The sequence below is a fragment of the Microcebus murinus genome, unplaced genomic scaffold (assembly GCF_040939455.1).
Source record: "Microcebus murinus isolate Inina unplaced genomic scaffold, M.murinus_Inina_mat1.0 scaf017_hap2_Mmur4.0, whole genome shotgun sequence".
In the NCBI taxonomy this organism is placed as follows: Eukaryota; Metazoa; Chordata; class Mammalia; order Primates; family Cheirogaleidae; genus Microcebus; species Microcebus murinus.
Window position 1 is genome coordinate 38,908 of NW_027438963.1, and position 25,981 is coordinate 64,888.

The 25,981-nt window shown below is 62.8% G+C and overlaps 7 pseudogenes; all 7 read left to right on the plus strand.

Moving 5' to 3' along the window:
• Nucleotides 1–1,630: 1,630 nt before the first annotated feature.
• LOC142867501 (uncharacterized) lies at nt 1,631–1,749 on the plus strand (annotated as a pseudogene).
• Nucleotides 1,750–5,571: 3,822 nt separating this feature from the next.
• On the plus strand, nt 5,572–5,690 carry LOC142867512 (uncharacterized; annotated as a pseudogene).
• Nucleotides 5,691–9,550: 3,860 nt separating this feature from the next.
• On the plus strand, nt 9,551–9,669 carry LOC142867519 (uncharacterized; annotated as a pseudogene).
• Nucleotides 9,670–13,497: 3,828 nt separating this feature from the next.
• Nucleotides 13,498–13,616, plus strand: LOC142867520 (uncharacterized; annotated as a pseudogene).
• Nucleotides 13,617–17,427: 3,811 nt separating this feature from the next.
• LOC142867548 (uncharacterized) lies at nt 17,428–17,546 on the plus strand (annotated as a pseudogene).
• A 3,845-nt stretch (nt 17,547–21,391) lies between these two features.
• LOC142867549 (uncharacterized) lies at nt 21,392–21,510 on the plus strand (annotated as a pseudogene).
• A 3,826-nt stretch (nt 21,511–25,336) lies between these two features.
• On the plus strand, nt 25,337–25,455 carry LOC142867521 (uncharacterized; annotated as a pseudogene).
• Nucleotides 25,456–25,981: the final 526 nt, after the last annotated feature.

Below are 25,981 nucleotides of genomic sequence, written 5' to 3' on the forward strand. Positions count from 1 at the left end.
TTCCACAGGCTGCTTGGGCTGGGCTCCCTGCACCTGGGCCTTTGGAGGACTGGCCCTGTGCTTGCCAACACTTCCTGCAGGGACCCAGAGCTGGGAGGTTGCATCTCTCAGCCCTGGGTCGGGCAGAGCCCCAGCGGGCCAGGCCCACAACCTCTCTCAGCAGGGGTCCCCCAGAAGGCTCCTTTGGGACCAGGATTCTCTTGCGGGTGACTCTTTAAGGTCTGGCCCCTGGATGGAGGGGCACCAGGAGTAGAGGAGCAGGAAGGGGAAGGGGGTGGCCATGCGAGGGGACACTTTCAGGCCAAGTCCCAGCTTCAGTCTGATCCTCCTGGGAACGCCGGGGTGGACATCACACCTCCTGGTTGCCCCGCTCTGAGACCAGGAGCCGGGCTTCGCATTCCCACAGCAGCCAGTCGTGGGCTGAGGACACCTGGGGCGTTGGGAACTCCCTGGCTTCTCCTTGGTTTAACATCTGGAGCTGCTTGTGAATTGTGCCGCCACACACACCCGAGTGCAGGTGTCTTCTGCACAGACTGCGGGCCTCGCTCTTCTGAATGCCGCTAGCTCGCGACCCACCCACGGGTGAACCTGGTCAGGGTACTTTCTCTCAGGGGCAGACTCTGATCCGGGCGGGCTACCGGTGTCTCTGTTTGCTCCTTTCTTTCTTCCACTTCGGGAAAGGCTTCCTTACTGGGTGTGGAAATCTCCTATGCCTTTCCTCGCCTATTCTGTCAGCTCTAAAATTCTCTTTCGGTTGCCACCCTCACAGATGGATTAGGAAACTCTTTGCGGTGCACTCATTAGTGAAATGACCTCAATGACGCTGGAATCCAATATCTAATCGCCGATTTTTGGCGAGTCCACACGCCAGGGTGGTTGGGGTCCAATGCAGCCCCGGCCAGGCCCAGGCCCCTTGGACTGGGCCACAGGAGGACACAGAGGAGGGTCCCGGCCCCCACGGTAGGTAGAGGTGCGGGCAGTTCTCCAAGGGCTTGGGTGTTTTCCAGAGGGAGGAGATGGAGGGGACTGATTTCTTCAGCGCCCCACAAACCACGCCACCCCACCCCACCCATGGGACACATCCCGAGAGAGAGAGACGCCCCATACACTGGCTCCCCTCCCCCGTGCGCTGTGCCCCAGCCCTGGCCCGGGGGAATAGGCGGCCGCCAGGCCACAGGGTGGGGGGCGCAGCTGAAAGGGGTTGTGGGGGAGGGCCGCCCCTGGCTGGGGTCAAAGGGCGAGCGCCCCGCCCCTCCCGCCCGTGCGCAGTCAGCGGCCCCGGCGCGCTGGGGGTGGGGGGCGGGGAGGTGAAGGAGGCCAGGCGAGGAGAGGAGGGGGGCTTGAAGGTCTCCACCTTGGCGGGTCCAGCCGTGGAGGCGCATCTTGTGTGAGTGTGAGTGTGAGTGAGTGAGTGAGTGTGAGTGTGAGTGTGTGTGTATACAGAGACAGCCCCCAACCCCGGCCCGCCGCTCCCTGCCCGCCCCGCCTGTCACCCCCGTCCCTCGGAGCCCGCGGGACCCGGCCGGCGAACTCAACAGGCCCGACCCGGCGCGGGGCCTGGGGCGGGAGGAGGCGGCGGGGAAGCGCGGAGAGGCTCGGCTTCTTGAGCGGGGCAGGGGCGCCCTCCGCCGTCCACGGCCACACCACCCCGAACGCGCCCGATCCCGTCTGGTCTCGGAAGCTAAGCAGGGTCGGGCCTGGTTAGAACTTGGATGGGAGACCGCCCGGGAATACCGGGTGCCGTAGGCTTCTTCTTTTTTTTTTTTGCCTCTGGTTCTGTCGCGTTTCTGGGAGTGCGGGGGCGGCCCGGGGTGGGGGGGACCCCCACCCTCGGCGCCCGCCGCGGTGCCTGGCGCCCCAGCCCGCACCGTGGGGCCTCCTCTTGTCCCGAGCCGTGACACCGCCGCCACGCGGCAGCATGCCTGGCTTCTGGACAGTCAGGTCTCAGACCAAAGGTCTGCTCTGTGGGAGCCGACACGCTGGAGGAAACCTTGAGAGTCTGAGAGGGGAGGGAGTTCCAGAAGAAGGCCAGGATGTCATTTTGAGGGAGTATGTGACCAGAACTCCTCCCGTTGCTTTTGGGGTTCTATGGGCTACACGTAGGAATCTTTGGTGGTGGCACCTGATGTTCGGGGATCCGGAGTCACACCCAGACCTGCTCCACAGGCCTCCTTTTACTTTTCTCTTCGGATTCATTTTTTTTTTTTTTTTTGAGACAGAGTCTCGGTTTGTTGCCCAGGCTAGAGTGAGTGCCGTGGCGTCAGCCTAGCTCACAGCAACTTCAAACTCCTGGGCTCGAGTGATCCTTCTGCCTCAGCCTCCCGGGTAGCTGGGACTGCAGGCATGCGCCACCATGCCCCGCTAATTTTTTATATATATATCAGTTGGCCAATTAATTTCTTTCTATTTATAGTAGAGACGGGGTCTCGCTCTTGCTCAGGCTGGTTTTGAACTCCTGACCTTGAGCAATCCGCCCGCCTCGGCCTCCCAAGAGCTAGGATTACAGGCGTGAGCCACAGCGCCCGGCCGGATTCATTATTTTTAAAAAGTGTCTCTTATCTCTATTATTGCATTTTCTTTTCTCTCTCTTTTCAAGCAGATGATGGGAGTCCAAGTGTTAAGGTGACATGTGTTGCCCGTGCCCCCCTCCCCCCCCCGTGTTCTTATTCATTTACCTCTCATGTTGTTCCAGCATATTGTGGGGGCACCAATGTTAAGGTCGGGTGCGTTGCCCTCTCCCAGCCTCCCCCCTCGGGTCAGAGCTTCAAGTGCGCCCATCCCCCAGTCGGTGCGTACCCACCCCATTCCTAATGGATGTGTATGCCCATCCCCTCCCCCCACCCGCCCGACACCCACCCGAAGAAGGTGATTCCTCTGTGTCCACTTAGGTGTCCATCGGTTCGTACCCATTTGCTGGTGAGCGCGAGCACGTGGTGCTCGTGTGTCCATTCTTGGGATACTTGGCTTACTGGAACGGGTTCCAGCTCTGGCCAGGAGAACCACGAGAGGTGCCCCCTCACCGCTGCTCCTCATAGCCGAATAGCACTCCGTGGTGTCCACGGGCCACATTTTACTTACCCACTCGTGGGTCGATGGGCACTCGGGTGGCTTCCAGGTCTTTGCGATTGTGACTTGTGCCCTGACACTAACCCTAACCCTTACCCAGCCCGTCTCCTCCACGGCCCCTGCCTGACTGACTCCTTCCCGCCCGGCCTGTCACCTGTCACCGTCCTCTGCCCCTGCCTGACACGCTCCTCCCCGCCCGGGCCGTCACCGTCCTCGGCCCCTGCCTGACGGGGCTCCTCCGTCGCCTGGGCCTTCCAAGGGCTTGGTGTGGACGCTGGTTCCAGGACGCCCTCCCAGGAACCCGGTAGCAGGGCGGCCGCAGCGTCTCGCGCAACCCAACCGTCCGCCGGCTGGCCGCCGTCGCTAAGTGGCCTGCGGGGGACGTGCTCCCGCTGTGCCGTGGGGGCCCAGCCTGGTGTCTTCTCTGAGGCCCCGCGGCTGCCGCTCCCCGCAAGGGGATAGCCGCGGAGGTGGGGACCGCCTCCTCATGGGGACGTACACCCAGCTCTCCACGTCGGATTCCGGGGCTCTCTGTCCTGCCAGAAGGCCCAGCTGGCCTGCGGGTCCTTAGAGTGGCAAAAACATCCGAAAACTGAGATTGAGGGTCCGGTGGGTGTCTGCACTTTTGTGCTGGGCTCCCCAGGGAGGCCCGGGGGCTGGCTGGACAACGCGGTCTGCTGGGCTGGGGGGGGGGGTTTGGAGGAGCAACTGATGCCCTTTGCACTTTGGGTAGCAAGTGTCTGAGGTGTCTCTGGGCCCTGTGCCATGTGGGGGCGGGGGCGGGGGCGGGGTGGGAGGAGGAGGAGGAGGAGGAGGAGGTGGGAAGGGCCGTGGCCTGCAGTCGTGTTCCCCGGGGTGGCACAGCATGTGGCTTCTTCCACAGGCTGCTTGGCCTGGGCTCCCTGCACCTGGGCCTTTGGAGGACTGGCCCTGTGCTTGCCAACACTTCCTGCAGGGACCCAGAGCTGGGAGGTTGCATCTCTCAGCCCTGGGTCGGGCAGAGCCCCAGCGGGCCAGGCCCACAACCTCTCTCAGCAGGGGTCCCCCAGAAGGCTCCTTTGGGACCAGGATTCTCTTGCGGGTGACTCTTTAAGGTCTGGCCCCTGGATGGAGGGGCACCAGGAGTAGAGGAGCAGGAAGGGGAAGGGGGTGGCCATGCGAGGGGACACTTTCAGGCCAAGTCCCAGCTTCAGTCTGATCCTCCTGGGAACGCCGGGGTGGACATCACACCTCCTGGTTGCCCCGCTCTGAGACCAGGAGCCGGGCTTCGCATTCCCACAGCAGCCAGTCGTGGGCTGAGGACACCTGGGGCGTTGGGAACTCCCTGGCTTCTCCTTGGTTTAACATCTGGAGCTGCTTGTGAATTGTGCCGCCACACACACCCGAGTGCAGGTGTCTTCTGCACAGACTGCGGGCCTCGCTCTTCTGAATGCCGCTAGCTCGCGACCCACCCACGGGTGAACCTGGTCAGGGTACTTTCTCTCAGGGGCAGACTCTGATCCGGGCGGGCTACCGGTGTCTCTGTTTGCTCCTTTCTTTCTTCCACTTCGGGAAAGGCTTCCTTACTGGGTGTGGAAATCTCCTATGCCTTTCCTCGCCTATTCTGTCAGCTCTAAAATTCTCTTTCGGTTGCCACCCTCACAGATGGATTAGGAAACTCTTTGCGGTGCACTCATTAGTGAAATGACCTCAATGACGCTGGAATCCAATATCTAATCGCCGATTTTTGGCGAGTCCACACGCCAGGGTGGTTGGGGTCCAATGCAGCCCCGGCCAGGCCCAGGCCCCTTGGACTGGGCCACAGGAGGACACAGAGGAGGGTCCCGGCCCCCACGGTAGGTAGAGGTGCGGGCAGTTCTCCAAGGGCTTGGGTGTTTTCCAGAGGGAGGAGATGGAGGGGACTGATTTCTTCAGCGCCCCACAAACCACGCCACCCCACCCCACCCATGGGACACATCCCGAGAGAGAGAGACGCCCCATACACTGGCTCCCCTCCCCCGTGCGCTGTGCCCCAGCCCTGGCCCGGGGGAATAGGCGGCCGCCAGGCCACAGGGTGGGGGGCGCAGCTGAAAGGGGTTGTGGGGGAGGGCCGCCCCTGGCTGGGGTCAAAGGGCGAGCGCCCCGCCCCTCCCGCCCGTGCGCAGTCAGCGGCCCCGGCGCGCTGGGGGTGGGGGGCGGGGAGGTGAAGGAGGCCAGGCGAGGAGAGGAGGGGGGCTTGAAGGTCTCCACCTTGGCGGGTCCAGCCGTGGAGGCGCATCTTGTGTGAGTGTGAGTGTGAGTGAGTGAGTGAGTGTGAGTGTGAGTGTGTGTGTATACAGAGACAGCCCCCAACCCCGGCCCGCCGCTCCCTGCCCGCCCCGCCTGTCACCCCCGTCCCTCGGAGCCCGCGGGACCCGGCCGGCGAACTCAACAGGCCCGACCCGGCGCGGGGCCTGGGGCGGGAGGAGGCGGCGGGGAAGCGCGGAGAGGCTCGGCTTCTTGAGCGGGGCAGGGGCGCCCTCCGCCGTCCACGGCCACACCACCCCGAACGCGCCCGATCCCGTCTGGTCTCGGAAGCTAAGCAGGGTCGGGCCTGGTTAGAACTTGGATGGGAGACCGCCCGGGAATACCGGGTGCCGTAGGCTTCTTCTTTTTTTTTTTTGCCTCTGGTTCTGTCGCGTTTCTGGGAGTGCGGGGGCGGCCCGGGGTGGGGGGGACCCCCACCCTCGGCGCCCGCCGCGGTGCCTGGCGCCCCAGCCCGCACCGTGGGGCCTCCTCTTGTCCCGAGCCGTGACACCGCCGCCACGCGGCAGCATGCCTGGCTTCTGGACAGTCAGGTCTCAGACCAAAGGTCTGCTCTGTGGGAGCCGACACGCTGGAGGAAACCTTGAGAGTCTGAGAGGGGAGGGAGTTCCAGAAGAAGGCCAGGATGTCATTTTGAGGGAGTATGTGACCAGAACTCCTCCCGTTGCTTTTGGGGTTCTATGGGCTACACGTAGGAATCTTTGGTGGTGGCACCTGATGTTCGGGGATCCGGAGTCACACCCAGACCTGCTCCACAGGCCTCCTTTTACTTTTCTCTTCGGATTCATTTTTTTTTTTTTTTTTGAGACAGAGTCTCGGTTTGTTGCCCAGGCTAGAGTGAGTGCCGTGGCGTCAGCCTAGCTCACAGCAACTTCAAACTCCTGGGCTCGAGTGATCCTTCTGCCTCAGCCTCCCGGGTAGCTGGGACTGCAGGCATGCGCCACCATGCCCCGCTAATTTTTTATATATATATCAGTTGGCCAATTAATTTCTTTCTATTTATAGTAGAGACGGGGTCTCGCTCTTGCTCAGGCTGGTTTTGAACTCCTGACCTTGAGCAATCCGCCCGCCTCGGCCTCCCAAGAGCTAGGATTACAGGCGTGAGCCACAGCGCCCGGCCGGATTCATTATTTTTAAAAAGTGTCTCTTATCTCTATTATTGCATTTTCTTTTCTCTCTCTTTTCAAGCAGATGATGGGAGTCCAAGTGTTAAGGTGACATGTGTTGCCCGTGCCCCCCTCCCCCCCCCGTGTTCTTATTCATTTACCTCTCATGTTGTTCCAGCATATTGTGGGGGCACCAATGTTAAGGTCGGGTGCGTTGCCCTCTCCCAGCCTCCCCCCTCGGGTCAGAGCTTCAAGTGCGCCCATCCCCCAGTCGGTGCGTACCCACCCCATTCCTAATGGATGTGTATGCCCATCCCCTCCCCCCACCCGCCCGACACCCACCCGAAGAAGGTGATTCCTCTGTGTCCACTTAGGTGTCCATCGGTTCGTACCCATTTGCTGGTGAGCGCGAGCACGTGGTGCTCGTGTGTCCATTCTTGGGATACTTGGCTTACTGGAACGGGTTCCAGCTCTGGCCAGGAGAACCACGAGAGGTGCCCCCTCACCGCTGCTCCTCATAGCCGAATAGCACTCCGTGGTGTCCACGGGCCACATTTTACTTACCCACTCGTGGGTCGATGGGCACTCGGGTGGCTTCCAGGTCTTTGCGATTGTGACTTGTGCCCTGACACTAACCCTAACCCTTACCCAGCCCGTCTCCTCCACGGCCCCTGCCTGACTGACTCCTTCCCGCCCGGCCTGTCACCTGTCACCGTCCTCTGCCCCTGCCTGACACGCTCCTCCCCGCCCGGGCCGTCACCGTCCTCGGCCCCTGCCTGACGGGGCTCCTCCGTCGCCTGGGCCTTCCAAGGGCTTGGTGTGGACGCTGGTTCCAGGACGCCCTCCCAGGAACCCGGTAGCAGGGCGGCCGCAGCGTCTCGCGCAACCCAACCGTCCGCCGGCTGGCCGCCGTCGCTAAGTGGCCTGCGGGGGACGTGCTCCCGCTGTGCCGTGGGGGCCCAGCCTGGTGTCTTCTCTGAGGCCCCGCGGCTGCCGCTCCCCGCAAGGGGATAGCCGCGGAGGTGGGGACCGCCTCCTCATGGGGACGTACACCCAGCTCTCCACGTCGGATTCCGGGGCTCTCTGTCCTGCCAGAAGGCCCAGCTGGCCTGCGGGTCCTTAGAGTGGCAAAAACATCCGAAAACTGAGATTGAGGGTCCGGTGGGTGTCTGCACTTTTGTGCTGGGCTCCCCAGGGAGGCCCGGGGGCTGGCTGGACAACGCGGTCTGCTGGGCTGGGGGGGGGGTTTGGAGGAGCAACTGATGCCCTTTGCACTTTGGGTAGCAAGTGTCTGAGGTGTCTCTGGGCCCTGTGCCATGTGGGGGCGGGGGCGGGGGCGGGGTGGGAGGAGGAGGAGGAGGAGGAGGAGGAGGAGGAGGAGGAGGAGGAGGAGGTGGGAAGGGCCGTGGCCTGCAGTCGTGTTCCCCGGGGTGGCACAGCATGTGGCTTCTTCCACAGGCTGCTTGGGCTGGGCTCCCTGCACCTGGGCCTTTGGAGGACTGGCCCTGTGCTTGCCAACACTTCCTGCAGGGACCCAGAGCTGGGAGGTTGCATCTCTCAGCCCTGGGTCGGGCAGAGCCCCAGCGGGCCAGGCCCACAACCTCTCTCAGCAGGGGTCCCCCAGAAGGCTCCTTTGGGACCAGGATTCTCTTGCGGGTGACTCTTTAAGGTCTGGCCCCTGGATGGAGGGGCACCAGGAGTAGAGGAGCAGGAAGGGGAAGGGGGTGGCCATGCGAGGGGACACTTTCAGGCCAAGTCCCAGCTTCAGTCTGATCCTCCTGGGAACGCCGGGGTGGACATCACACCTCCTGGTTGCCCCGCTCTGAGACCAGGAGCCGGGCTTCGCATTCCCACAGCAGCCAGTCGTGGGCTGAGGACACCTGGGGCGTTGGGAACTCCCTGGCTTCTCCTTGGTTTAACATCTGGAGCTGCTTGTGAATTGTGCCGCCACACACACCCGAGTGCAGGTGTCTTCTGCACAGACTGCGGGCCTCGCTCTTCTGAATGCCGCTAGCTCGCGACCCACCCACGGGTGAACCTGGTCAGGGTACTTTCTCTCAGGGGCAGACTCTGATCCGGGCGGGCTACCGGTGTCTCTGTTTGCTCCTTTCTTTCTTCCACTTCGGGAAAGGCTTCCTTACTGGGTGTGGAAATCTCCTATGCCTTTCCTCGCCTATTCTGTCAGCTCTAAAATTCTCTTTCAGTTGCCACCCTCACAGATGGATTAGGAAACTCTTTGCGGTGCACTCATTAGTGAAATGACCTCAATGACGCTGGAATCCAATATCTAATCGCCGATTTTTGGCGAGTCCACACGCCAGGGTGGTTGGGGTCCAATGCAGCCCCGGCCAGGCCCAGGCCCCTTGGACTGGGCCACAGGAGGACACAGAGGAGGGTCCCGGCCCCCACGGTAGGTAGAGGTGCGGGCAGTTCTCCAAGGGCTTGGGTGTTTTCCAGAGGGAGGAGATGGAGGGGACTGATTTCTTCAGCGCCCCACAAACCACGCCACCCCACCCCACCCATGGGACACATCCCGAGAGAGAGAGACGCCCCATACACTGGCTCCCCTCCCCCGTGCGCTGTGCCCCAGCCCTGGCCCGGGGGAATAGGCGGCCGCCAGGCCACAGGGTGGGGGGCGCAGCTGAAAGGGGTTGTGGGGGAGGGCCGCCCCTGGCTGGGGTCAAAGGGCGAGTGGCCCGCCCCTCCCGCCCGTGCGCAGTCAGCAGCCCCGGCACGCTGGGGGTGGGGGGCGGGGAGGTGAAGGAGGCCAGGCAAGGAGAGGAGGGGGGCTTGAAGGTCTCCACCTTGGCGGGTCCAGCCGTGGAGGCGCATCTTGTGTGAGTGTGAGTGTGAGTGAGTGAGTGAGTGTGAGTGTGAGTGTGTGTGTATACAGAGACAGCCCCCAACCCCGGCCCGCCGCTCCCTGCCCGCCCCGCCTGTCACCCCCGTCCCTCGGAGCCCGCGGGACCCGGCCGGCGAACTCAACAGGCCCGACCCGGCGCGGGGCCTGGGGCGGGAGGAGGCGGCGGGGAAGCGCGGAGAGGCTCGGCTTCTTGAGCGGGGCAGGGGCGCCCTCCGCCGTCCACGGCCACGCCGTCCACGGCCACACCACCCCGAACGCGCCCGATCCCGTCTGGTCTCGGAAGCTAAGCAGGGTCGGGCCTGGTTAGAACTTGGATGGGAGACCGCCCGGGAATACCGGGTGCCGTAGGCTTCTTCTTTTTTTTTTTGCCTCTGGTTCTGTCACGTTTCTGGGAGTGCGGGGGCGGCCCGGGGTGGGGGGGACCCCCACCCTCGGCGCCCGCCGCGGTGCCTGGCGCCCCAGCCCGCACCGTGGGGCCTCCTCTTGTCCCGAGCCGTGACACCGCCGCCACGCGGCAGCATGCCTGGCTTCTGGACAGTCAGGTCTCAGACCAAAGGTCTGCTCTGTGGGAGCCGACACGCTGGAGGAAACCTTGAGAGTCTGAGAGGGGAGGGAGTTCCAGAAGAAGGCCAGGATGTCATTTTGAGGGAGTATGTGACCAGAACTCCTCCCGTTGCTTTTGGGGTTCTATGGGCTACACGTAGGAATCTTTGGTGGTGGCACCTGATGTTCGGGGATCCGGAGTCACACCCAGACCTGCTCCACAGGCCTCCTTTTACTTTTCTCTTCGGATTCATTTTTTTTTTTTTTTTTGAGACAGAGTCTCGGTTTGTTGCCCAGGCTAGAGTGAGTGCCGTGGCGTCAGCCTAGCTCACAGCAACTTCAAACTCCTGGGCTCGAGTGATCCTTCTGCCTCAGCCTCCCGGGTAGCTGGGACTGCAGGCATGCGCCACCATGCCCCGCTAATTTTTTATATATATATCAGTTGGCCAATTAATTTCTTTCTATTTATAGTAGAGACGGGGTCTCGCTCTTGCTCAGGCTGGTTTTGAACTCCTGACCTTGAGCAATCCGCCCGCCTCGGCCTCCCAAGAGCTAGGATTACAGGCGTGAGCCACAGCGCCCGGCCGGATTCATTATTTTTAAAAAGTGTCTCTTATCTCTATTATTGCATTTTCTTTTCTCTCTCTTTTCAAGCAGATGATGGGAGTCCAAGTGTTAAGGTGACATGTGTTGCCCGTGCCCCCCTCCCCCCCCCCGTGTTCTTATTCATTTACCTCTCATGTTGTTCCAGCATATTGTGGGGGCACCAATGTTAAGGTCGGGTGCGTTGCCCTCTCCCAGCCTCCCCCCTCGGGTCAGAGCTTCAAGTGCGCCCATCCCCCAGTCGGTGCGTACCCACCCCATTCCTAATGGATGTGTATGCCCATCCCCTCCCCCCACCCGCCCGACACCCACCCGAAGAAGGTGATTCCTCTGTGTCCACTTAGGTGTCCATCGGTTCGTACCCATTTGCTGGTGAGCGCGAGCACGTGGTGCTCGTGTGTCCATTCTTGGGATACTTGGCTTACTGGAACGGGTTCCAGCTCTGGCCAGGAGAACCACGAGAGGTGCCCCCTCACCGCTGCTCCTCATAGCCGAATAGCACTCCGTGGTGTCCACGGGCCACATTTTACTTACCCACTCGTGGGTCGATGGGCACTCGGGTGGCTTCCAGGTCTTTGCGATTGTGACTTGTGCCCTGACACTAACCCTAACCCTTACCCAGCCCGTCTCCTCCACGGCCCCTGCCTGACTGACTCCTTCCCGCCCGGCCTGTCACCTGTCACCGTCCTCTGCCCCTGCCTGACACGCTCCTCCCCGCCCGGGCCGTCACCGTCCTCGGCCCCTGCCTGACGGGGCTCCTCCGTCGCCTGGGCCTTCCAAGGGCTTGGTGTGGACGCTGGTTCCAGGACGCCCTCCCAGGAACCCGGTAGCAGGGCGGCCGCAGCGTCTCGCGCAACCCAACCATCCGCCGGCTGGCCGCCGTCGCTAAGTGGCCTGCGGGGGACGTGCTCCCGCTGTGCCGTGGGGGCCCAGCCTGGTGTCTTCTCTGAGGCCCCGCGGCTGCCGCTCCCCGCAAGGGGATAGCCGCGGAGGTGGGGACCGCCTCCTCATGGGGACGTACACCCAGCTCTCCACGTCGGATTCCGGGGCTCTCTGTCCTGCCAGAAGGCCCAGCTGGCCTGCGGGTCCTTAGAGTGGCAAAAACATCCGAAAACTGAGATTGAGGGTCCGGTGGGTGTCTGCACTTTTGTGCTGGGCTCCCCAGGGAGGCCCGGGGGCTGGCTGGACAACGCGGTCTGCTGGGCTGGGGGGGGGGTTTGGAGGAGCAACTGATGCCCTTTGCACTTTGGGTAGCAAGTGTCTGAGGTGTCTCTGGGCCCTGTGCCATGTGGGGGCGGGGGCGGGGGCGGGGTGGGAGGAGGAGGAGGAGGAGGAGGAGGAGGAGGAGGAGGAGGTGGGAAGGGCCGTGGCCTGCAGTCGTGTTCCCCGGGGTGGCACAGCATGTGGCTTCTTCCACAGGCTGCTTGTCCTGGGCTCCCTGCACCTGGGCCTTTGGAGGACTGGCCCTGTGCTTGCCAACACTTCCTGCAGGGACCCAGAGCTGGGAGGTTGCATCTCTCAGCCCTGGGTCGGGCAGAGCCCCAGCGGGCCAGGCCCACAACCTCTCTCAGCAGGGGTCCCCCAGAAGGCTCCTTTGGGACCAGGATTCTCTTGCGGGTGACTCTTTAAGGTCTGGCCCCTGGATGGAGGGGCACCAGGAGTAGAGGAGCAGGAAGGGGAAGGGGGTGGCCATGCGAGGGGACACTTTCAGGCCAAGTCCCAGCTTCAGTCTGATCCTCCTGGGAACGCCGGGGTGGACATCACACCTCCTGGTTGCCCCGCTCTGAGACCAGGAGCCGGGCTTCGCATTCCCACAGCAGCCAGTCGTGGGCTGAGGACACCTGGGGCGTTGGGAACTCCCTGGCTTCTCCTTGGTTTAACATCTGGAGCTGCTTGTGAATTGTGCCGCCACACACACCCGAGTGCAGGTGTCTTCTGCACAGACTGCGGGCCTCGCTCTTCTGAATGCCGCTAGCTCGCGACCCACCCACGGGTGAACCTGGTCAGGGTACTTTCTCTCAGGGGCAGACTCTGATCCGGGCGGGCTACCGGTGTCTCTGTTTGCTCCTTTCTTTCTTCCACTTCGGGAAAGGCTTCCTTACTGGGTGTGGAAATCTCCTATGCCTTTCCTCGCCTATTCTGTCAGCTCTAAAATTCTCTTTCGGTTGCCACCCTCACAGATGGATTAGGAAACTCTTTGCGGTGCACTCATTAGTGAAATGACCTCAATGACGCTGGAATCCAATATCTAATCGCCGATTTTTGGCGAGTCCACACGCCAGGGTGGTTGGGGTCCAATGCAGCCCCGGCCAGGCCCAGGCCCCTTGGACTGGGCCACAGGAGGACACAGAGGAGGGTCCCGGCCCCCACGGTAGGTAGAGGTGCGGGCAGTTCTCCAAGGGCTTGGGTGTTTTCCAGAGGGAGGAGATGGAGGGGACTGATTTCTTCAGCGCCCCACAAACCACGCCACCCCACCCCACCCATGGGACACATCCCGAGAGAGAGAGACGCCCCATACACTGGCTCCCCTCCCCCGTGCGCTGTGCCCCAGCCCTGGCCCGGGGGAATAGGCGGCCGCCAGGCCACAGGGTGGGGGGCGCAGCTGAAAGGGGTTGTGGGGGAGGGCCGCCCCTGGCTGGGGTCAAAGGGCGAGCGCCCCGCCCCTCCCGCCCGTGCGCAGTCAGCGGCCCCGGCGCGCTGGGGGTGGGGGGCGGGGAGGTGAAGGAGGCCAGGCAAGGAGAGGAGGGGGGCTTGAAGGTCTCCACCTTGGCGGGTCCAGCCGTGGAGGCGCATCTTGTGTGAGTGTGAGTGAGTGAGTGAGTGCGTGTGAGTGTGTGTGTATACAGAGACAGCCCCCAACCCCGGCCCGCCGCTCCCTGCCCGCCCCGCCTGTCACCCCCGTCCCTCGGAGCCCGCGGGACCCGGCCGGCGAACTCAACAGGCCCGACCCGGCGCGGGGCCTGGGGCGGGAGGAGGCGGCGGGGAAGCGCAGAGAGGCTCGGCTTCTTGAGCGGGGCAGGGGCGCCCTCCGCCGTCCACGGCCACACCACCCCGAACGCGCCCGATCCCGTCTGGTCTCGGAAGCTAAGCAGGGTCGGGCCTGGTTAGAACTTGGATGGGAGACCGCCCGGGAATACCGGGTGCCGTAGGCTTCTTCTTTTTTTTTTTGCCTCTGGTTCTGTCGCGTTTCTGGGAGTGCGGGGGCGGCCCGGGGTGGGGGGACCCCCACCCTCGGCGCCCGCCGCGGTGCCTGGCGCCCCAGCCCGCACCGTGGGGCCTCCTCTTGTCCCGAGCCGTGACACCGCCGCCACGCGGCAGCATGCCTGGCTTCTGGACAGTCAGGTCTCAGACCAAAGGTCTGCTCTGTGGGAGCCGACACGCTGGAGGAAACCTTGAGAGTCTGAGAGGGGAGGGAGTTCCAGAAGAAGGCCAGGATGTCATTTTGAGGGAGTATGTGACCAGAACTCCTCCCGTTGCTTTTGGGGTTCTATGGGCTACACGTAGGAATCTTTGGTGGTGGCACCTGATGTTCGGGGATCCGGAGTCACACCCAGACCTGCTCCACAGGCCTCCTTTTACTTTTCTCTTCGGATTCATTTTTTTTTTTTTTTTTGAGACAGAGTCTCGGTTTGTTGCCCAGGCTAGAGTGAGTGCCGTGGCGTCAGCCTAGCTCACAGCAACTTCAAACTCCTGGGCTCGAGTGATCCTTCTGCCTCAGCCTCCCGGGTAGCTGGGACTGCAGGCATGCGCCACCATGCCCCGCTAATTTTTTATATATATATCAGTTGGCCAATTAATTTCTTTCTATTTATAGTAGAGACGGGGTCTCGCTCTTGCTCAGGCTGGTTTTGAACTCCTGACCTTGAGCAATCCGCCCGCCTCGGCCTCCCAAGAGCTAGGATTACAGGCGTGAGCCACAGCGCCCGGCCGGATTCATTATTTTTAAAAAGTGTCTCTTATCTCTATTATTGCATTTTCTTTTCTCTCTCTTTTCAAGCAGATGATGGGAGTCCAAGTGTTAAGGTGACATGTGTTGCCCGTGCCCCCCTCCCCCCCCCCGTGTTCTTATTCATTTACCTCTCATGTTGTTCCAGCATATTGTGGGGGCACCAATGTTAAGGTCGGGTGCGTTGCCCTCTCCCAGCCTCCCCCCTCGGGTCAGAGCTTCAAGTGCGCCCATCCCCCAGTCGGTGCGTACCCACCCCATTCCTAATGGATGTGTATGCCCATCCCCTCCCCCCACCCGCCCGACACCCACCCGAAGAAGGTGATTCCTCTGTGTCCACTTAGGTGTCCATCGGTTCGTACCCATTTGCTGGTGAGCGCGAGCACGTGGTGCTCGTGTGTCCATTCTTGGGATACTTGGCTTACTGGAACGGGTTCCAGCTCTGGCCAGGAGAACCACGAGAGGTGCCCCCTCACCGCTGCTCCTCATAGCCGAATAGCACTCCGTGGTGTCCACGGGCCACATTTTACTTACCCACTCGTGGGTCGATGGGCACTCGGGTGGCTTCCAGGTCTTTGCGATTGTGACTTGTGCCCTGACACTAACCCTAACCCTTACCCAGCCCGTCTCCTCCACGGCCCCTGCCTGACTGACTCCTTCCCGCCCGGCCTGTCACCTGTCACCGTCCTCTGCCCCTGCCTGACACGCTCCTCCCCGCCCGGGCCGTCACCGTCCTCGGCCCCTGCCTGACGGGGCTCCTCCGTCGCCTGGGCCTTCCAAGGGCTTGGTGTGGACGCTGGTTCCAGGACGCCCTCCCAGGAACCCGGTAGCAGGGCGGCCGCAGCGTCTCGCGCAACCCAACCGTCCGCCGGCTGGCCGCCGTCGCTAAGTGGCCTGCGGGGGACGTGCTCCCGCTGTGCCGTGGGGGCCCAGCCTGGTGTCTTCTCTGAGGCCCCGCGGCTGCCGCTCCCCGCAAGGGGATAGCCGCGGAGGTGGGGACCGCCTCCTCATGGGGACGTACACCCAGCTCTCCACGTCGGATTCCGGGGCTCTCTGTCCTGCCAGAAGGCCCAGCTGGCCTGCGGGTCCTTAGAGTGGCAAAAACATCCGAAAACTGAGATTGAGGGTCCGGTGGGTGTCTGCACTTTTGTGCTGGGCTCCCCAGGGAGGCCCGGGGGCTGGCTGGACAACGCGGTCTGCTGGGCTGGGGGGGGGTTTGGAGGAGCAACTGATGCCCTTTGCACTTTGGGTAGCAAGTGTCTGAGGTGTCTCTGGGCCCTGTGCCATGTGGGGGCGGGGGCGGGGGCGGGGTGGGAGGAGGAGGAGGAGGAGGAGGAGGTGGGAAGGGCCGTGGCCTGCAGTCGTGTTCCCCGGGGTGGCACAGCATGTGGCTTCTTCCACAGGCTGCTTGGCCTGGGCTCCCTGCACCTGGGCCTTTGGAGGACTGGCCCTGTGCTTGCCAACACTTCCTGCAGGGACCCAGAGCTGGGAGGTTGCATCTCTCAGCCCTGGGTCGGGCAGAGCCCCAGCGGGCCAGGCCCACAACCTCTCTCAGCAGGGGTCCCCCAGAAGGCTCCTTTGGGACCAGGATTCTCTTGCGGGTGACTCTTTAAGGTCTGGCCCCTGGATGGAGGGGCACCAGGAGTAGAGGAGCAGGAAGGGGAAGGGGGTGGCCATGCGAGGGGACACTTTCAGGCCAAGTCCCAGCTTCAGTCTGATCCTCCTGGGAACGCCGGGGTGGACATCACACCTCCTGGTTGCCCCGCTCTGAGACCAGGAGCCGGGCTTCGCATTCCCACAGCAGCCAGTCGTGGGCTGAGGACACCTGGGGCGTTGGGAACTCCCTGGCTTCTCCTTGGTTTAACATCTGGAGCTGCTTGTGAATTGTGCCGCCACACACACCCGAGTGCAGGTGTCTTCTGCACAGACTGCGGGCCTCGCTCTTCTGAATGCCGCTAGCTCGCGACCCACCCACGGGTGAACCTGGTCAGGGTACTTTCTCTCAGGGGCAGACTCTGATCCGGGCGGGCTACCGGTGTCTCTGTTTGCTCCTTTCTTTCTTCCACTTCGGGAAAGGCTTCCTTACTGGGTGTGGAAATCTCCTATGCCTTTCCTCGCCTATTCTGTCAGCTCTAAAATTCTCTTTCGGTTGCCACCCTCACAGATGGATTAGGAAACTCTTTGCGGTGCACTCATTAGTGAAATGACCTCAATGACGCTGGAATCCAATATCTAATCGCCGATTTTTGGCGAGTCCACACGCCAGGGTGGTTGGGGTCCAATGCAGCCCCGGCCAGGCCCAGGCCCCTTGGACTGGGCCACAGGAGGACACAGAGGAGGGTCCCGGCCCCCACGGTAGGTAGAGGTGCGGGCAGTTCTCCAAGGGCTTGGGTGTTTTCCAGAGGGAGGAGATGGAGGGGACTGATTTCTTCAGCGCCCCACAAACCACGCCACCCCACCCCACCCATGGGACACATCCCGAGAGAGAGAGACGCCCCATACACTGGCTCCCCTCCCCCGTGCGCTGTGCCCCAGCCCTGGCCCGGGGGAATAGGCGGCCGCCAGGCCACAGGGTGGGGGGCGCAGCTGAAAGGGGTTGTGGGGGAGGGCCGCCCCTGGCTGGGGTCAAAGGGCGAGCGCCCCGCCCCTCCCGCCCGTGCGCAGTCAGCGGCCCCGGCGCGCTGGGGGTGGGGGGCGGGGAGGTGAAGGAGGCCAGGCAAGGAGAGGAGGGGGGCTTGAAGGTCTCCACCTTGGCGGGTCCAGCCGTGGAGGCGCATCTTGTGTGAGTGTGAGTGAGTGAGTGAGTGCGTGTGAGTGTGTGTGTATACAGAGACAGCCCCCAACCCCGGCCCGCCGCTCCCTGCCCGCCCCGCCTGTCACCTTCGTCCCTCGGAGCCCGCGGGACCCGGCCGGCGAACTCAACAGGCCCGACCCGGCGCGGGGCCTGGGGCGGGAGGAGGCGGCGGGGAAGCGCAGAGAGGCTCGGCTTCTTGAGCGGGGCAGGGGCGCCCTCCGCCGTCCACGGCCACACCACCCCGAACGCGCCCGATCCCGTCTGGTCTCGGAAGCTAAGCAGGCTCGGGCCTGGTTAGAACTTGGATGGGAGACCGCCCGGGAATACCGGGTGCCGTAGGCTTCTTCTTTTTTTTTTTGCCTCTGGTTCTGTCGCGTTTCTGGGAGTGCGGGGGCGGCCCGGGGTGGGGGGGACCCCCACCCTCGGCGCCCGCCGCGGTGCCTGGCGCCCCAGCCCGCACCGTGGGGCCTCCTCTTGTCCCGAGCCGTGACACCGCCGCCACGCGGCAGCATGCCTGGCTTCTGGACAGTCAGGTCTCAGACCAAAGGTCTGCTCTGTGGGAGCCGACACGCTGGAGGAAACCTTGAGAGTCTGAGAGGGGAGGGAGTTCCAGAAGAAGGCCAGGATGTCATTTTGAGGGAGTATGTGACCAGAACTCCTCCCGTTGCTTTTGGGGTTCTATGGGCTACACGTAGGAATCTTTGGTGGTGGCACCTGATGTTCGGGGATCCGGAGTCACACCCAGACCTGCTCCACAGGCCTCCTTTTACTTTTCTCTTCGGATTCATTTTTTTTTTTTTTTTTGAGACAGAGTCTCGGTTTGTTGCCCAGGCTAGAGTGAGTGCCGTGGCGTCAGCCTAGCTCACAGCAACTTCAAACTCCTGGGCTCGAGTGATCCTTCTGCCTCAGCCTCCCGGGTAGCTGGGACTGCAGGCATGCGCCACCATGCCCCGCTAATTTTTTATATATATATCAGTTGGCCAATTAATTTCTTTCTATTTATAGTAGAGACGGGGTCTCGCTCTTGCTCAGGCTGGTTTTGAACTCCTGACCTTGAGCAATCCGCCCGCCTCGGCCTCCCAAGAGCTAGGATTACAGGCGTGAGCCACAGCGCCCGGCCGGATTCATTATTTTTAAAAAGTGTCTCTTATCTCTATTATTGCATTTTCTTTTCTCTCTCTTTTCAAGCAGATGATGGGAGTCCAAGTGTTAAGGTGACATGTGTTGCCCGTGCCCCCCTCCCCCCCCCGTGTTCTTATTCATTTACCTCTCATGTTGTTCCAGCATATTGTGGGGGCACCAATGTTAAGGTCGGGTGCGTTGCCCTCTCCCAGCCTCCCCCCTCGGGTCAGAGCTTCAAGTGCGCCCATCCCCCAGTCGGTGCGTACCCACCCCATTCCTAATGGATGTGTATGCCCATCCCCTCCCCCCACCCGCCCGACACCCACCCGAAGAAGGTGATTCCTCTGTGTCCACTTAGGTGTCCATCGGTTCGTACCCATTTGCTGGTGAGCGCGAGCACGTGGTGCTCGTGTGTCCATTCTTGGGATACTTGGCTTACTGGAACGGGTTCCAGCTCTGGCCAGGAGAACCACGAGAGGTGCCCCCTCACCGCTGCTCCTCATAGCCGAATAGCACTCCGTGGTGTCCACGGGCCACATTTTACTTACCCACTCGTGGGTCGATGGGCACTCGGGTGGCTTCCAGGTCTTTGCGATTGTGACTTGTGCCCTGACACTAACCCTAACCCTTACCCAGCCCGTCTCCTCCACGGCCCCTGCCTGACTGACTCCTTCCCGCCCGGCCTGTCACCTGTCACCGTCCTCTGCCCCTGCCTGACACGCTCCTCCCCGCCCGGGCCGTCACCGTCCTCGGCCCCTGCCTGACGGGGCTCCTCCGTCGCCTGGGCCTTCCAAGGGCTTGGTGTGGACGCTGGTTCCAGGACGCCCTCCCAGGAACCCGGTAGCAGGGCGGCCGCAGCGTCTCGCGCAACCCAACCGTCCGCCGGCTGGCCGCCGTCGCTAAGTGGCCTGCGGGGGACGTGCTCCCGCTGTGCCGTGGGGGCCCAGCCTGGTGTCTTCTCTGAGGCCCCGCGGCTGCCGCTCCCCGCAAGGGGATAGCCGCGGAGGTGGGGACCGCCTCCTCATGGGGACGTACACCCAGCTCTCCACGTCGGATTCCGGGGCTCTCTGTCCTGCCAGAAGGCCCAGCTGGCCTGCGGGTCCTTAGAGTGGCAAAAACATCCGAAAACTGAGATTGAGGGTCCGGTGGGTGTCTGCACTTTTGTGCTGGGCTCCCCAGGGAGGCCCGGGGGCTGGCTGGACAACGCGGTCTGCTGGGCTGGGGGGGGGGTTTGGAGGAGCAACTGATGCCCTTTGCACTTTGGGTAGCAAGTGTCTGAGGTGTCTCTGGGCCCTGTGCCATGTGGGGGCGGGGGCGGGGGCGGGGTGGGAGGAGGAGGAGGAGGAGGAGGAGGAGGAGGAGGAGGAGGAGGAGGAGGAGGAGGAGGTGGGAAGGGCCGTGGCCTGCAGTCGTGTTCCCCGGGGTGGCACAGCATGTGGCTTCTTCCACAGGCTGCTTGGCCTGGGCTCCCTGCACCTGGGCCTTTGGAGGACTGGCCCTGTGCTTGCCAACACTTCCTGCAGGGACCCAGAGCTGGGAGGTTGCATCTCTCAGCCCTGGGTCGGGCAGAGCCCCAGCGGGCCAGGCCCACAACCTCTCTCAGCAGGGGTCCCCCAGAAGGCTCCTTTGGGACCAGGATTCTCTTGCGGGTGACTCTTTAAGGTCTGGCCCCTGGATGGAGGGGCACCAGGAGTAGAGGAGCAGGAAGGGGAAGGGGGTGGCCATGCGAGGGGACACTTTCAGGCCAAGTCCCAGCTTCAGTCTGATCCTCCTGGGAACGCCGGGGTGGACATCACACCTCCTGGTTGCCCCGCTCTGAGACCAGGAGCCGGGCTTCGCATTCCCACAGCAGCCAGTCGTGGGCTGAGGACACCTGGGGCGTTGGGAACTCCCTGGCTTCTCCTTGGTTTAACATCTGGAGCTGCTTGTGAATTGTGCCGCCACACACACCCGAGTGCAGGTGTCTTCTGCACAGACTGCGGGCCTCGCTCTTCTGAATGCCGCTAGCTCGCGACCCACCCACGGGTGAACCTGGTCAGGGTACTTTCTCTCAGGGGCAGACTCTGATCCGGGCGGGCTACCGGTGTCTCTGTTTGCTCCTTTCTTTCTTCCACTTCGGGAAAGGCTTCCTTACTGGGTGTGGAAATCTCCTATGCCTTTCCTCGCCTATTCTGTCAGCTCTAAAATTCTCTTTCGGTTGCCACCCTCACAGATGGATTAGGAAACTCTTTGCGGTGCACTCATTAGTGAAATGACCTCAATGACGCTGGAATCCAATATCTAATCACCGATTTTTGGCGAGTCCACACGCCAGGGTGGTTGGGGTCCAATGCAGCCCCGGCCAGGCCCAGGCCCCTTGGACTGGGCCACAGGAGGACACAGAGGAGGGTCCCGGCCCCCACGGTAGGTAGAGGTGCGGGCAGTTCTCCAAGGGCTTGGGTGTTTTCCAGAGGGAGGAGATGGAGGGGACTGATTTCTTCAGCGCCCCACAAACCACGCCACCCCACCCCACCCATGGGACACATCCCGAGAGAGAGAGACGCCCCATACACTGGCTCCCCTCCCCCGTGCGCTGTGCCCCAGCCCTGGCCCGGGGGAATAGGCGGCCGCCAGGCCACAGGGTGGGGGGCGCAGCTGAAAGGGGTTGTGGGGGAGGGCCGCCCCTGGCTGGGGTCAAAGGGCGAGCGCCCCGCCCCTCCCGCCCGTGCGCAGTCAGCGGCCCCGGCGCGCTGGGGGTGGGGGGCGGGGAGGTGAAGGAGGCCAGGCAAGGAGAGGAGGGGGGCTTGAAGGTCTCCACCTTGGCGGGTCCAGCCGTGGAGGCGCATCTTGTGTGAGTGTGAGTGAGTGAGTGAGTGCGTGTGAGTGTGTGTGTATACAGAGACAGCCCCCAACCCCGGCCCGCCGCTCCCTGCCCGCCCCGCCTGTCACCTTCGTCCCTCGGAGCCCGCGGGACCCGGCCGGCGAACTCAACAGGCCCGACCCGGCGCGGGGCCTGGGGCGGGAGGAGGCGGCGGGGAAGCGCAGAGAGGCTCGGCTTCTTGAGCGGGGCAGGGGCGCCCTCCGCCGTCCACGGCCACACCACCCCGAACGCGCCCGATCCCGTCTGGTCTCGGAAGCTAAGCAGGCTCGGGCCTGGTTAGAACTTGGATGGGAGACCGCCCGGGAATACCGGGTGCCGTAGGCTTCTTCTTTTTTTTTTTGCCTCTGGTTCTGTCGCGTTTCTGGGAGTGCGGGGGCGGCCCGGGGTGGGGGGGACCCCCACCCTCGGCGCCCGCCGCGGTGCCTGGCGCCCCAGCCCGCACCGTGGGGCCTCCTCTTGTCCCGAGCCGTGACACCGCCGCCACGCGGCAGCATGCCTGGCTTCTGGACAGTCAGGTCTCAGACCAAAGGTCTGCTCTGTGGGAGCCGACACGCTGGAGGAAACCTTGAGAGTCTGAGAGGGGAGGGAGTTCCAGAAGAAGGCCAGGATGTCATTTTGAGGGAGTATGTGACCAGAACTCCTCCCGTTGCTTTTGGGGTTCTATGGGCTACACGTAGGAATCTTTGGTGGTGGCACCTGATGTTCGGGGATCCGGAGTCACACCCAGACCTGCTCCACAGGCCTCCTTTTACTTTTCTCTTCGGATTCATTTTTTTTTTTTTTTTTGAGACAGAGTCTCGGTTTGTTGCCCAGGCTAGAGTGAGTGCCGTGGCGTCAGCCTAGCTCACAGCAACTTCAAACTCCTGGGCTCGAGTGATCCTTCTGCCTCAGCCTCCCGGGTAGCTGGGACTGCAGGCATGCGCCACCATGCCCCGCTAATTTTTTATATATATATCAGTTGGCCAATTAATTTCTTTCTATTTATAGTAGAGACGGGGTCTCGCTCTTGCTCAGGCTGGTTTTGAACTCCTGACCTTGAGCAATCCGCCCGCCTCGGCCTCCCAAGAGCTAGGATTACAGGCGTGAGCCACAGCGCCCGGCCGGATTCATTATTTTTAAAAAGTGTCTCTTATCTCTATTATTGCATTTTCTTTTCTCTCTCTTTTCAAGCAGATGATGGGAGTCCAAGTGTTAAGGTGACATGTGTTGCCCGTGCCCCCCTCCCCCCCCCCCGTGTTCTTATTCATTTACCTCTCATGTTGTTCCAGCATATTGTGGGGGCACCAATGTTAAGGTCGGGTGCGTTGCCCTCTCCCAGCCTCCCCCCTCGGGTCAGAGCTTCAAGTGCGCCCATCCCCCAGTCGGTGCGTACCCACCCCATTCCTAATGGATGTGTATGCCCATCCCCTCCCCCCACCCGCCCGACACCCACCCGAAGAAGGTGATTCCTCTGTGTCCACTTAGGTGTCCATCGGTTCGTACCCATTTGCTGGTGAGCGCGAGCACGTGGTGCTCGTGTGTCCATTCTTGGGATACTTGGCTTACTGGAACGGGTTCCAGCTCTGGCCAGGAGAACCACGAGAGGTGCCCCCTCACCGCTGCTCCTCATAGCCGAATAGCACTCCGTGGTGTCCACGGGCCACATTTTACTTACCCACTCGTGGGTCGATGGGCACTCGGGTGGCTTCCAGGTCTTTGCGATTGTGACTTGTGCCCTGACACTAACCCTAACCCTTACCCAGCCCGTCTCCTCCACGGCCCCTGCCTGACTGACTCCTTCCCGCCCGGCCTGTCACCTGTCACCGTCCTCTGCCCCTGCCTGACACGCTCCTCCCCGCCCGGGCCGTCACCGTCCTCGGCCCCTGCCTGACGGGGCTCCTCCGTCGCCTGGGCCTTCCAAGGGCTTGGTGTGGACGCTGGTTCCAGGACGCCCTCCCAGGAACCCGGTAGCAGGGCGGCCGCAGCGTCTCGCGCAACCCAACCGTCCGCCGGCTGGCCGCCGTCGCTAAGTGGCCTGCGGGGGACGTGCTCCCGCTGTGCCGTGGGGGCCCAGCCTGGTGTCTTCTCTGAGGCCCCGCGGCTGCCGCTCCCCGCAAGGGGATAGCCGCGGAGGTGGGGACCGCCTCCTCATGGGGACGTACACCCAGCTCTCCACGTCGGATTCCGGGGCTCTCTGTCCTGCCAGAAGGCCCAGCTGGCCTGCGGGTCCTTAGAGTGGCAAAAACATCCGAAAACTGAGATTGAGGGTCCGGTGGGTGTCTGCACTTTTGTGCTGGGCTCCCCAGGGAGGCCCGGGGGCTGGCTGGACAACGCGGTCTGCTGGGCTGGGGGGGGGGTTTGGAGGAGCAACTGATGCCCTTTGCACTTTGGGTAGCAAGTGTCTGAGGTGTCTCTGGGCCCTGTGCCATGTGGGGGCGGGGGCGGGGGCGGGGTGGGAGGAGGAGGAGGAGGAGGAGGAGGAGGAGGAGGAGGTGGGAAGGGCCGTGGCCTGCAGTCGTGTTCCCCGGGGTGGCACAGCATGTGGCTTCTTCCACAGGCTGCTTGGGCTGGGCTCCCTGCACCTGGGCCTTTGGAGGACTGGCCCTGTGCTTGCCAACACTTCCTGCAGGGACCCAGAGCTGGGAGGTTGCATCTCTCAGCCCTGGGTCGGGCAGAGCCCCAGCGGGCCAGGCCCACAACCTCTCTCAGCAGGGGTCCCCCAGAAGGCTCCTTTGGGACCAGGATTCTCTTGCGGGTGACTCTTTAAGGTCTGGCCCCTGGATGGAGGGGCACCAGGAGTAGAGGAGCAGGAAGGGGAAGGGGGTGGCCATGCGAGGGGACACTTTCAGGCCAAGTCCCAGCTTCAGTCTGATCCTCCTGGGAACGCCGGGGTGGACATCACACCTCCTGGTTGCCCCGCTCTGAGACCAGGAGCCGGGCTTCGCATTCCCACAGCAGCCAGTCGTGGGCTGAGGACACCTGGGGCGTTGGGAACTCCCTGGCTTCTCCTTGGTTTAACATCTGGAGCTGCTTGTGAATTGTGCCGCCACACACACCCGAGTGCAGGTGTCTTCTGCACAGACTGCGGGCCTCGCTCTTCTGAATGCCGCTAGCTCGCGACCCACCCACGGGTGAACCTGGTCAGGGTACTTTCTCTCAGGGGCAGACTCTGATCCGGGCGGGCTACCGGTGTCTCTGTTTGCTCCTTTCTTTCTTCCACTTCGGGAAAGGCTTCCTTACTGGGTGTGGAAATCTCCTATGCCTTTCCTCGCCTATTCTGTCAGCTCTAAAATTCTCTTTCGGTTGCCACCCTCACAGATGGATTAGGAAACTCTTTGCGGTGCACTCATTAGTGAAATGACCTCAATGACGCTGGAATCCAATATCTAATCGCCGATTTTTGGCGAGTCCACACGCCAGGGTGGTTGGGGTCCAATGCAGCCCCGGCCAGGCCCAGGCCCCTTGGACTGGGCCACAGGAGGACACAGAGGAGGGTCCCGGCCCCCACGGTAGGTAGAGGTGCGGGCAGTTCTCCAAGGGCTTGGGTGTTTTCCAGAGGGAGGAGATGGAGGGGACTGATTTCTTCAGCGCCCCACAAACCACGCCACCCCACCCCACCCATGGGACACATCCCGAGAGAGAGAGACGCCCCATACACTGGCTCCCCTCCCCCGTGCGCTGTGCCCCAGCCCTGGCCCGGGGGAATAGGCGGCCGCCAGGCCACAGGGTGGGGGGCGCAGCTGAAAGGGGTTGTGGGGGAGGGCCGCCCCTGGCTGGGGTCAAAGGGCGAGCGCCCCGCCCCTCCCGCCCGTGCGCAGTCAGCGGCCCCGGCGCGCTGGGGGTGGGGGGCGGGGAGGTGAAGGAGGCCAGGCAAGGAGAGGAGGGGGGCTTGAAGGTCTCCACCTTGGCGGGTCCAGCCGTGGAGGCGCATCTTGTGTGAGTGTGAGTGAGTGAGTGAGTGCGTGTGAGTGTGTGTGTATACAGAGACAGCCCCCAACCCCGGCCCGCCGCTCCCTGCCCGCCCCGCCTGTCACCCCCGTCCCTCGGAGCCCGCGGGACCCGGCCGGCGAACTCAACAGGCCCGACCCGGCGCGGGGCCTGGGGCGGGAGGAGGCGGCGGGGAAGCGCAGAGAGGCTCGGCTTCTTGAGCGGGGCAGGGGCGCCCTCCGCCGTCCACGGCCACACCACCCCGAACGCGCCCGATCCCGTCTGGTCTCGGAAGCTAAGCAGGGTCGGGCCTGGTTAGAACTTGGATGGGAGACCGCCCGGGAATACCGGGTGCCGTAGGCTTCTTCTTTTTTTTTTTGCCTCTGGTTCTGTCGCGTTTCTGGGAGTGCGGGGGCGGCCCGGGGTGGGGGGACCCCCACCCTCGGCGCCCGCCGCGGTGCCTGGCGCCCCAGCCCGCACCGTGGGGCCTCCTCTTGTCCCGAGCCGTGACACCGCCGCCACGCGGCAGCATGCCTGGCTTCTGGACAGTCAGGTCTCAGACCAAAGGTCTGCTCTGTGGGAGCCGACACGCTGGAGGAAACCTTGAGAGTCTGAGAGGGGAGGGAGTTCCAGAAGAAGGCCAGGATGTCATTTTGAGGGAGTATGTGACCAGAACTCCTCCCGTTGCTTTTGGGGTTCTATGGGCTACACGTAGGAATCTTTGGTGGTGGCACCTGATGTTCGGGGATCCGGAGTCACACCCAGACCTGCTCCACAGGCCTCCTTTTACTTTTCTCTTCGGATTCATTTTTTTTTTTTTTTTTGAGACAGAGTCTCGGTTTGTTGCCCAGGCTAGAGTGAGTGCCGTGGCGTCAGCCTAGCTCACAGC